The sequence below is a fragment of the Salvia hispanica genome, chromosome 5 (assembly GCF_029641045.1).
Source record: "Salvia hispanica isolate PSC_SH4W2 chromosome 5, Shi_PSC_v1, whole genome shotgun sequence".
In the NCBI taxonomy this organism is placed as follows: domain Eukaryota; kingdom Viridiplantae; phylum Streptophyta; class Magnoliopsida; order Lamiales; family Lamiaceae; genus Salvia; species Salvia hispanica.
Genome location: NC_142696.1, coordinates 38474009 through 38487174, shown reverse-complemented (window position 1 = coordinate 38487174; position 13166 = coordinate 38474009).

Sequence of the window (13166 nt, the reverse complement as noted above, 5' to 3'; positions counted from 1 at the left end):
ATCAAAATCCTAAATACTAAATAATGGAGTATTATAAAAATCAAATGATTAACTGTATTTCATGTGAGGCTCTGGCCTCTGGCCATGTTCGGAAGCAATTTATAGTAGTAGAAAAATGGACGTATGGGCTGGGACACCATAACATGGGCTTTTAGGCATTTTTTGTGAATTTATTTTCGTGATTGATGGGCCGTGGTATGCTGCAATACTGCCCTTCGAATGGCAGGTGTAGGCTTCAAATTGTGTTGTCAAATCATAGTGATAGAATGGTTAATCAATCACACTAAATGTGCAAAGTGCATTTTCAAGTCATCAAATTTAAAGCAACGTTCATTCTCTTAAATCATTCATGGGTTTAGGATTGTGTACCATTTTTTTTACTCCCTCCGTTCTTCATAGTTGAGGCGGAACTTTTCGGCACGGAGTTTTAGAAATGAATGTTGGATGTATTAAATAAATAGATAAAAAAGTAAGAGAGATGAAAAGGTAGAGAGAATAAAGTATAAAGTGAATAAAGTAGAGAGAATAAAGTAAGAGAGAGGAAAAAATTACCATATAAGAAAACGACTCAACTATGAAGAAACTTCCCAAAATAGTAAAATGACTCAACTATGATGAAACGGAGGGAGTACCATACGTTAAGAAATGACACCCACAGTCCATCATCTTTATTTTAATTTATTTATCATATATTCTGACTAAAATATATTTAAATATGAAATTCATTAAAAATTAAATAATTAAAATCTTAAACAAAGTCGAAAAATTAACCGACTATAGAGTCAAATCTTTTGTGAGTTCTACAGTCATCTTCTTTTGACTTCCTGATGTTGTAGGTCCATAGTACTACTACTTATTAGAGCATCCGCAATGGTCGGCTAGCGATCGGCTAGCCGATTCGTCGCGCTAGCCGATCGGCTAGCCGAACCATTGCAATCGGCAAACGCGATTTCGGCGAGCGGATCGGCGTGGGCTGGCCGATCGCTCGTCGCTGGCCGAAGCGCTAGCCGATCGGCCAGCGCCGATTTTCGAATTTTTTTTTTTAAATCATATATAAACGCGATTTTCGTTTCGTTTTCATTTGCACCACTTGTTTTAACGAGTTTTCTTTCTCTCTAACTTTCTGTTCAAGAGCATCATCGAGTGATGGATCACAACAACGAGTCCAGTCCGGCGACGAGCGGCTCTCAGACTCCCACAGTACCCGTGGGATCTGGATGGGGGCAGATGGGCCCGAGATTTAACATCCCTTGGAATCAGATGATGGGGATGATGGCTGGTGCGCCGGGGGGGGGGGGGGGGATGGGGGGGAACCAGGGGGGTATGCCGGGCGGCGGGCAGTCAGCGCCCGGGTGGGGGGGTATGCCCCAGATGCAGCAGCAGATGATGGGGATGATGTGGCGGGGGGAGATGCCGGGGGGGGGGGGGGTGCAGGGGTCACCGGGAGGGGACACGGTATATCGGCCCTCGCTTGATTTTTTGACGCCTTCGTCTCACACGTCGACCCTGGTGGAGACGCAGTTCTCTGGCGATGACCTTCTGTCATTGCATGATATGGGGATCAATCTCGGGGACGATGATACTCCCGTTCCAGCGACGCCGGCCGCGCCGAAGAAGAAGACGAGGGGGAAGGGGAAGGGCAAGGCGGTCGGCGAGTCATCGCAGCCCGCTGCCACTGGCCGGAGGAAGTGGACGGAGGATGAGTACGCCGCGGTGGCCAAGGGGTGGTTGGAGGTGTGCGACGATCCACTGGTTGCGAACAACCAGCGGGTCGTCAACATGTGGGCGAAGATCAGGGCTGCCTATAAGAGCCACTGCCCGCACGGGAAGGACTTCAGCAACGAGGAGGTCCGGAAGGGGTGGGAGCGCACCAGGGCCGCGGTGGGCCGTTTTGCGAATTTGTACGCCAACGCCCTCCGTCAGCTCAGAAGTGGGCAGACTGAGGACGACGCCCGGAGGATCGCCGCGAGTCAGTTCCCCTTGGAGGGGAAGTATAAGGAGTTCACCTTCTGGGAGTGCTTCTTGTTGTTGAAGGACTCCGAGAAGTTTCGGGCAGGGTGCGACGCTGGGTGGCCGAAGAAGCAGCGACTTAACTATAGCGGCGACTACAGCGGCAGCAGCGGCGGATCCCACGACCTCCCCCCGGATGCTGAGGAGTTTCCATCCCCTCCTTCATTTACTGGTCGCCCCCGCCCGGTTGGACAGAAGCGGGCGCAGCGGGCTGCGAGGGGCGGATCCCCCCTATCGCCCCACGAGGTCCAGTCCTCCGCCCTCCCAGCCGTCCCACTCGAGTACACTCTCCATTCGCGTAACCAAACGCGGGCTCAGATGTTACAGGTCTTCCGAGAGTGGAAGAACGCCACTGACCCCATGGAGAAGAGGTTTCTTTACGAGATGCTCGAGAGCATGCGTGCTGATTTAGAGATCGCGAGGTCACGGCTGGGGGGTTCCGACGTGGGCTCAGATACCACGGGTGGCGGCAGCGGCGGCGGAGACGGCGGCGGCGACGACGAGGACGACGGCGACGGCGATGAGGAGTAGAGAGTGGCGGGGCTCGTGTGTTGAAGCCCTTTTTTTTAAAAAAAAAAATCATGTACTTTTTTTTAAATCTTTGTACTTATTTTTCCCGTATATGTGTCGTAAATTTAATTCCGTATATCGCAATTTTAATTCCGTAAATGTAATATATTTTGAATTGTTTTTATTGCGGCTGGCCTATGGCTGGCATAAATCTGACGTGGCAGGTGATTTTTTTAGTGTTGCTGACGTGGCAGGGAAGAGAATGGCTGGCCTAAGCACCATTGCGGATGCTCTTAGTGTCGTTTACAAGATTTCTTATAAAATTTTATACATAACGCTTCTATTAATGTCACACATCTCCGCCTCAATTTAATTTTTTTTTATATTATAAGTCAAAAATTATAATATTAAATTAATTAGATCACTAATCTATACTATTTAAAGCGGCAGTTGTATGGATATTCACCAAACTGCCACTCTAATGCATTTTAGGCGGGAAACACATCCATTGGGCAACAAATTTTAATTATAAATTGTGAGTTCTATAAATAAAACAAAAAATGTTGATGAAGTGGAAAAAAAATTGTTATCGTGTGAAGCATGATACGTATTCCCAAAAAAATTTAAGTGCATTGATTAGTGTGAAACAAGAAGAAGAAGAAGAAGGTGGTACATATTCCAAAAAGATTTGTAATTTATAAGACACTAGTAAAGAAGGTTGTGAATCTCGATTTATGAAGAAGATCTTTAACACCAACTTTCAATTTGACATGCTTCATGCAAAACTAACATTACTAGAACAAATTACTTTTTAAAATTTGAATTCAAAATTCTAAAATGGAGCCATTTTTTTCTATAAATACCGAGCAAGATCTTCAGAACTCCATTAACAAAATTTTCTCTCTCAAGCCAATTTTCTCTCATTTACTTTATTAAAGAAGTCCTTCAATTGCAGAAAATCCACCTTCTCCGCCGCTGTAGGGAGATGCTGCGGCGATTGGCCGGAGGCAGCACCGGTGGGTTAGGCGATGAGTGCAGCTGAAGATGAAGCTGCGGCGACGCTGCTGTACAAGAGGTGTGACGTCGGCGGCCACGGTGCGGCGGCTGAGCAGGATTGGTAACGTTGACGATGGCGGCTGTGCAGGATGGATAACGTCGAGGCGGGCAAGTTGGCAGGAGGAAGGTTCACCGGAGCGGAAGGGCGGTCAAGAGAGGACGCTTCCAGCAAGGTATGGTGGTAAAGGCGGCATGACGCTTCCGGATGCACAGCTACGACAGAGGCAATAAGGGCGGAGAGAGAGAAAGTGGCGCATCATTTAGTTAGGGTTTCATAAAGTATTGCTATTGCTTACTATTGGGCTCTAACTTGGGCTATTAATGAATGATATTACTTGGGTTGTAATAGTGAAGTAGTATAGAATTTAACAATTAATTAATATTTTTATTTAATTAAATATCATTATCATTTGGATGTTAAAATATTATTGTTATTGTTATACTTTAAAATTTAGTGTTCTAATTTATTGTATTTTGTGTAATATATTTTCTAAAAAGTTAAATTATTTTTAAATAAATAATTTAAATCTATATGTTTATTTATTTAATATATTTATATTACTCTTTTGTTATATATTTTCTTTGATATTCAAGCCATATAATTTATATATATATATATATATATGTTTAAATTATTTAAAACCAATATATATATATATATATATATATGTTTAAATTATTTAAGACCATCTCTAATGGTACACTAAAACTTAATACTATGATAGATAGTTAGCTCCATATAAGAAAGGAATAATATAGAGATTTTTTTAAAAAATTTGAGTTTACTGTAAATGATTGAAGTAAAATTATAGTATTTCATTTGACATTTACATTAAAATGAATTTTGTTTAGTGGAAATGTTTGGAGAAACTCTAAGAATACTTAGAATTGAGTTAGAATTTGATTTATTGTTTTTAGATTTAATTTATTAAATATTTTTTATTACACTTTGGTATATTGCAAATATTTATAGATTAAAATTATATACTAATAATGTTTTATTTATATTTAATATTTAAGATATATAATTTATAAATAAATATATACATAGTTAGATTTGAATAAGACTTTGATTTATTATTAGATAGTATATTGTTGTTAAAGACTTTTACTCCTATCATTTTTTAGATTTCACGAAATATTGAATATATTCGTTGTGAAAATCTCATGTATTGAATTAATATTCAGCTAAAGTGAATATGCTTATTGTGAAAATTTAATTTCGGTATTCGCTTGCTCATGTTGATCAAGTTCTAAAAGTACAAGTTGGGCAATACATTGTATTTTCTAGAGCCACGATATTTAAGTCTAGAATGACGAGGTTGACGATACTTTTGATTTTATTGTTATATTGTGTTTACTAAGATGTTATCTATTGTTTAAGAACTATATGCATCACGAGTATTATTTGAAGATATATGAAGTTGAATTTCATATGTGAAGATGATAAGGCTAATTTCATGCATCGGTTATATGTGAAAAACGTTATAATTTGCTGGTTCTAACACGTTTCCTAAGCCAAGTGTGTGAAGAAAAATCGCTAGATCGAGGAAATGCTGAAAGGAGATGGTCTAGCGAACGAACAAAGAAGGAACGAAGTGAGCAGGATTTAAAAGAAAAGAAGGCGTGACAGAGGAGTCAATAGCTGAGGGCAACAAAGACTTATCTATACCTCGCTGGGCCCCACTCCAACGCCTATATATAGAAGAGCATGCAACGCACATCATATCACTTTTTTCACTCTCTTATTAGCTCACACACATTACACACACTTGGGAATGGGAGATCTGGGGTAGTCGGGTACGAAGGGTTATTTTCTTTAGAAGTTTCGGAGTTGCAACACCGTCCAAGTGTGGACGAAGATACAATTTCTCTTAATTTCAGTTGTTTGCTCGTTTTGCTGTCGAACTTCACTTTTGGGAGTCGACTTGGTTGTTGATGATACTTATTATTTTTTCGCTTTGGTTGATTTGCGTTTAGTAGTTGAATTTCAAGTTGATTTACGTAGATCTCTCTGCTGGAAGTTTATTTTTACAAGTATTATGTCGATCTCTGTTTTATTTTGATATTGTGGTGTTTGATATGGGAATTTGGTGATAGATCTGTGGTTTATTGACTGTTTGGAGGTTGTTGTTCGAATCTGAAGTGATGAAGTGTTTCTGTTGGTTGGAGTTCGTGTTGGACGCTTGGATCCGGAGTGGATTTAGCGTCTGAGGTTGGATTCGGACTGAGAAAAGAAAGTTGTTAGATGGATTTGAGTTTTCTTCTTGTTTTCTGTTTTGCTTCGTCTAGCGTCTGCAGATCTGTTCAGTTCTTCGTTGATTATGCATTGATTTGACTTAAAATTAGTTTGCTCTGTTTTGATTTCGTTCATGTTGATTTTCTTTTGAGTTTTACGCAATTTGATTGTAGAAGATGATGTCGCTGTTAGTTAGTACTAGAGTTAGTTATTCTGCCAGCTTTTTGTTCGTACTCTGCTTTTTCAGTCATGGTCCCCACAGTCAGTTTGTTTCCTAGGTCTAGTAAGTAAAGTAGTTTTCTTAGATCAAGTGTTGAGCAGTTAATTTCCTTTGCAACGTTCTCTTATAATTTCACCTAGGTCTAGCTGTTAGCTTAGGAATTTTAAAGATTCCCAAGTCAAGTTTAATTAGTTTTCCTCAACCCAAAAAATGCGTGGCAGTAGCCAACACCAAAAACACACCCAAATCCTTGAACATGAGTATTACGCATCCTTCTCTGTGGGATCGATCCCTACTTCCCTATACTAGGTTTAGTAAAGTGGTTGAGGTGTGCTCTGTGTGTCCGACGACCAGGATTTCCTGCGACCAACGAGTTCCTAGACCGCGTGATCTAGTGGATTTGCTGGACCTAGGGAACCTGTTATTTCCTTTTGAACACACTGTAGACAACAGTTAAAACCTTTCAAATGGCGCCGTTGCCGGATGGATGGCGTTTGTTGTTATTTCGTTTAAGGATTTGGAGTAAATATTTTAATTTCTGTTATTTTCTTTCTCCTTGACAGTTTATGAAAGCAGACTTCCAATCTGGAAGTTGGGCAAGCTCATCTGGATCAGGGAGTGGCCAATACAAGTGGCGAATCAAGGAATCTACATCTACCATCACCACCAGATCAGGATTGAGGACGGAGGATCCATTCCCGTTCGAGTCAGAAAGTGAAAAGAAGTGGAATTCGTCGACAGAGGAGAACCCAGGGTCGTCAACAGAACCAGAGCATTCCGAGACCGAGGAGGAGGAGGACCCAAATATGGCTCATCTGCTAGATCCCGATCCGGAAATAGGGTCGCTCACCGCACATCTTGACGGTGAACCCGCTCATGCTATAGTCTCGAACCCACGACGGAGGTCGATCAACATCAAGACGAATGTACTTGGAGTTCTACCTACTTTCTCTGGGCGTAGGAACGAATGCCCCTATGAATTTTTGAACGAGTTCAGTAAACTATGCAGCATTCAAAAGCGACCCAACGAGGCAACAAAGGAGGACTACCGTCTTCGAGCAATTCCGTTTGCTCTCAAAGGGGAGGCGAACACTTGGCTGCTAAGGCTTCCACCGGACTCGATCAACACGTGGAAGGATTTTAAACTAGAATTTCTGGATTACTTTTTTCCATCCAACAAAACGAATGCCTTGAAGAAGGAGATTCAGGAGTGCAAACAAGAATACGATGAGTCTCTGAGTTCTTATTGGTCCCGTTTCAAGGGGCTGCTGGATGCTTGTCCGAACCATAGGATGATAGAAGCGGAGACCTACTATCTGTTCTACGAAGGTGCAAACCCTGAATCAAAGGACTTGATGAACTCCTCGAGCGGGGGAAATTTTACCAAAAATAAGGCAAGTGAAGCTCGGGAAACCTTGGGAAGACTGATCGAGGCAAAGAAGGCCTATGATAACCCGCGAAGCATATTGAGGAGAGGATCTGCTAATGCAGTGATGGATCAAGAAGACAAGAAGGTGGGAGATCGCATCGACAAACTGGAAAAGGCCCTGCTAAATGCAATTGAGAAATACAATCCGCATGCTCCAGTGGAAGTTGAGAAACCCCCTGGTCAAGAGGAAAGGCAACTTCAACCATACTACAGTCAGCCCTGCAAAGGGGAGTGTCAAGCTCAAGCAAATTCGATGGGAAGTTGGAACCCCGATGGGAGTTGGAATCAAGGAAGACAGAGGGACGCTCCATGGAGGACTCACCCAAACTTCAGATGGACTGACCATGATCAAGGTCAGCCACCTCCACTTCAGCTCACGAATTATGCACACCCTCCGGAGAGGCAGTCCAACTGGTCAGGGAAAGGTCAAGAGGGACAATTGCAGCTGGGGTACAGGAATCAGGACCAGACTAATTGGGGAAACAGAAATCAAAACAATCCAGGGAGTTCCTATGTGCCACCTCATCAGAGAAACAACCAAGGAAACTACCAGAATTCCCAACCAAATCATCAAGGGAATCAAGGGTCTGGTAGCCAGTACAATAACCATCAGGGAAATCAAGGGTCGAACAACCAATACAACAATCATCAAGGAAACTATCGTCAGAACCAAGGTCATGGATCAAATTTTGGTCAATTCAACTCTAGACCACAGCGGAGTTTGGATGACATGGTCCATGATCTAGTGAATTCACAGCAGTTCATGCAAGGTAACCTACACTCCAACAATGACATGATGCACAAGTTACAAGATGCTCAGTCTGAACATAAAGCCGCCATGGACATGATGGAAAAACAACTTTCTCAGATCGCAGTTTCCTTGAATGAGATGCGAGGGAATGAAGGAAAACTTCCTGCTACCGTCAAACCGCCGGACCGAGCAAACATTAGTCAAATCACCTTGAGGTCTGAGCGGGGTTATGAAGGGCCGACGTTGGAAATTGATGAGGAAGTGCCTATGCAAGCTAGTGAAGGGAAACAGAGTCAGCAACATCAAGAGGAAGGCGCTAGACCGAGGGAAATCCTTGTTTAGGGAGACCTCCAGAAGGGAGATTTAGGGGGATCCCTACCTCGATCAAGGGACCCGTTCTTCCTAGACCCCGAACCTGAGGAAGTGAGTAAGGAAGGAAACAAGGGAGCTGATGAAACCCAGGCTGGGACTTCCACAAACGCAGTAAAGCGAGCAAAACCATTTCCATATCGTGGGGAGGTGAAGAAGAAAAAGGATGATACAGAGGATCTCATGGAGATTTTCAGCAAGTTGGAAATCAACCTGCCATTCTTGCAAGCCTTGAAAATGCCCGCCTTCAGTAAGTTTATCAAGGAGTTTATTGCAGGGAAGACCAAGCCAGATGGGAAGATTGTGATCGGGGAGACTGTGTCTGCTGTGATACAAAAAAGAAGGATGCCCTCAAAATGCACTGACCCAGGTATGTTCACATTACCCATCTCTCTAGGGGATATCAAGGTTGAGCATGCTATGTGTGATCTAGGGGCGTCAATAAATGTTTTACCACTTTCGATCTATAAGAAGTTGACTGGGTAAGAATGGTTGCTACCAAGGTAGTGATCCAGTTAGCAGATAGAACTTGCATTTGCCCTGAAGGAGTGTTGGAAAATGTTATAGTCAAGGTGCATGATTTTCTATATCCTGCTGATTTTTATGTGATCAAGATGAATGATAATGAGTCTGCTGAGTCCAGTGGGGTACTTTTAGGGAGACCATTTTTGCGTACTGCTAAGACCATTATCGATGTCTTTGATGGAACAATTTGCTTGGATTATAACGGGGAAAAGTATACCTTTAGCATAGATGAGGGGATGAAAAGGCCTTTAGATGTTGAGAATCTCTACGCTATTGATGTTATTAACCCTTTAGTCCAAGAATATCTTGAGACGGAATTGATACAGGAACAAATCGACAACTCGGAGTTGAGCCATTCAATTGACAGAGAAGTTGTGGGATGGTGTGCAGCAATGAACACAGCAGAATTAACAGATGAAGAACTCACAGAGGCCATTATGGAATTCTGCAGAAGCCCTGAGTCAGCTAGATCTAAGGGATCAGCTTATGTGGCTAGTCTGGAAAAATCTCCTGGGTCTGGGAAGGAGACATTACCAGAAATAACAGACAAAAATCCCTTGCCCCAGGAGACGAATGGAACAAAAAAGGAGCTGAATCCACCGGGCCTCAAGTACGCTTACTTGGAGGAGGATGAGATATTTCCAGTAATAGTCAATAGCAACTTGACCAAGGAGCAAGAGAAGGAGTTATTGGAAGTCATCAAAAGAAACAAGAAAGCAATAGGATGGACTCTCTCAGATTTGGTGGGAATAAGTCTGGATCTTTGTATGCACCATATTCGTTTAGAAGAAAGTGCGAAGGCTCATCGCGATGCACAACGGAAGCTGAACCCGAACATGCGAGAGGAGGTCCTAAAGGAGGTGTTAAAATTGCTTGTTCTAGGGATTATCTACTCCATTCCTGACAGCGAGTGGGTCAGTCCTGTCCATATGGTGCCCAAAAAATCTGGAATACAGGTTGTTAAGAATGAAAAGAATGAGTTGGTACCCACCAGATTAGTGACAGGATGGAGGATGTGCATCGACTACAGGAAGTTTTACGAAGCCACAAAGAAGGATCACTTTCCTTTACCTTTCATTGATCAGATGCTGGAAAGACTGGCAGGCAAACAGTACTTTTGTTTCCTTGATGGATACAGCGGCTATTTCCAAATCTACGTTAATCCAGAGGACCAAGGGAAAACCACGTTCACGTGCCCCTTTGGTACATATGCATACCGAAGAATGCCATTTGGATTGTGTAATGCACCGGGAACTTTCCAACGGTGTATGATGAGTATTTTCTCGGATCTGTTGGAAGTATGCATTGAGATATTCATGGACGATTTCACTGTATATGGGAACTCATTTGATACTTGTTTAGCCAGCCTTGATCTAGTGTTACAGAGATGCCAAGAAAAGCATTTAGTGTTGAATTTCGAGAAGTGCCACTTCATGGTGACTGAAGGCATTATCCTGGGTCACGTGGTCTCTGAGAGGGGTATTCAGGTAGACAAAGCAAAGGTGGATGTGATATCAAAATTACCATACCCTACGAATCTAAAAGAGGTGAGAGGTTTCCTAGGCCATGCAGGGTTCTATAAGAGGTTTATCAAGGATTTTGCAAAAATCGCGCAACCACTCACTCGGTTGTTACATAATGATGTGGAGTTCGTCTTTGACGAAGGATGCGAAAGGGCGTTCCAGTTGCTTAAGGACAGGTTAGTATCAGCACCAATTATCAGAGCACCAGACTGGAGCCATCCTTTCAAGATAATGTGTGATGCGAGCGATTTCGTTGTGGGAGCTGTCCTAGGATAGAAAATTGATGGAAAAAGTTATGTGATCTTCTATGCTTCCAACACGCTGAATCAGGATCAGAAAAATTATGACACCACGGAGAAGGAAATGTTGGCTGTCGTATACGCGTTTGAAAAATTCCGACCCTATCTCCTTGGGTCAAGGGTTATAGTTTTCACGGATCACGCGGCGATTAAGTACTTACTGGCTAAGAAGGAGTCTAAGCCGAGATTAATCCGTTGGGTGTTACTCTTGCAGGAGTTTGATTGGGAAGTAAGAGACAAGAAAGGAACGGAAAATAGAGTGGCTGATCACTTGAGCAGAATACATCAGGGGGAAACGGAAGAGGCCATACCCGATGCCTTCCCCGAGGAGCATTTGTACCTTCTGGAGAAATTTCCTAGACCACCTAACTGGGAAGCAGTTTTGGCTTTGACCGGTCTAGGGGAATCGGATAAGGGGAAGCGCACACTGAATGCAGAACCATGGTTTGCCGATTTAGCCAACTACTTGGTCACGGGAGAGATGCCAAGTTCAGACGAGATTTCCCGGGCCCAGAGGATGAAGATTAGAAGTGAAGCTAAATATTACTTTTGGGACGATCCTTACCTGTGGAAAATGTGCTCAGATCAAGTGATTAGACGCTGCATTCCTGAATGGGAACAAAGAGGTGTGTTAATTCATTGCCACACGTTAGCATGTGGATGCCACTTTGGACCAAGGAAGACAGCGAGGAAGGTCTTCGACAACGGTTTTTATTGGCCGACGCTAAATAGGGATGCTTTTGATTTCTGCCAATGTTGCGAGAGGTGCCAGCAGACGGGGGGGATTTCAAGAAGAGACGAGATGCCTCAGGTCCTGGTGATCGTGTGCGAAATTTTTGATGTGTGGGGAATGGACTTTATGGGACCGTTCCCATCGTCTTGTGGGAATACATATATATTGGTTGCAGTGGACTATGTGTCTAAATGGATAGAAGCTAAGGCCACCGTAACATGTGAATCGAAGGAGGTGGCAAAATTTTTGAAGGCAAATATTTTCAACAGATATGGAGTTCCTCGGGCCATCATCTCAGATCAAGGGACTCATTTCTGTAATCGCACCATTGAGGCTTTGATGAAGAAATATGGTGTTCACCATAGAGTTTCGACTCCTTACCATCCTCAGTCTAATGGCCAGGCAGAGATTTCTAATCGCGAGATCAAGGCGATATTGGAGAAAATAGTTAATCCGTCAAGGAAGGACTGGAGCAAGAGACTCGGGGACGCATTGTGGGCTTACAGAACTGCTTTTAAAATGCCTATTGGAATGTCGCCTTACAGACTTGTGTTTGGCAAAATGTGTCACTTACCTGTTGGTATTGAGCACAAGGTGTACTGGGCAGTGAAAGAAATGAACATGAAGCCGATAGCTTGCGAAGAAGAAAGGAAGTTACAATTGCAAGAATTGGAGGAACTTCGGCTAGAGTCGTTTGAGTCTGCCATGTGGTACAAAGAAAGAACGAAGTTATGGCATGATAAGAATCTCCGGGTCAAGGAACTTCATGTGGGACAGAAGGTGCTCCTTTTTCAGTCTCGGCTCAAGCTAATGCCAGGAAACTGAAGTCTAAATGGATCGGCCCATATACCATCATCGGCATCCGAGCAAATGGAGCAGTGGAGATCCAGGGAAGTGCTCCAAACTCTGTTCATTTCCTTGTCAATGGTCATAGAGTGAAAGTCTATAGGGATAATTCCGAGTTGTGTGTTGTGGACGAAGTTCCACTACATGCACTCCCTACTATCGCCTAAACGGACGGGGGATATTTCCGATGAATTCCTGGGTTAAGGAGTAAGTTGACAACTTTGAAAATACAAACTGAACCAGGGAATCTCGGAAATACAAAAAGTGTGTAAATAGTTTAATTGCTTTTTAAACTTAGAAAAATCCAAAAATATTTTCGAAGCACCAGACTCCAAAGGGAACCGATATTTTATACTCTAACCTTGACCTAGGAGTCTGGAGTCTTCATTTCTTTGTTATGTAGGACATGGTCGAGGGAATTAGCTAGAGAAGAACCCGAGGGAAGAAGTCAAGGGAAGTCTGGAGGAAGGAATCAAGGAGGGAAAAAGATATTTTGAATTTCAAAATCTGACCGATAATTATGGAAGTTGTACGGTTGCTTACATCATGCCTGCAACCGCACCATCTTTCAATCAGAAAAGCAACTGTCGTCCTTCCCTCTCCAATTATCCCCAAATCGACGAAAATCTGATTCACTCTCCCTTCTCTCTACTTTC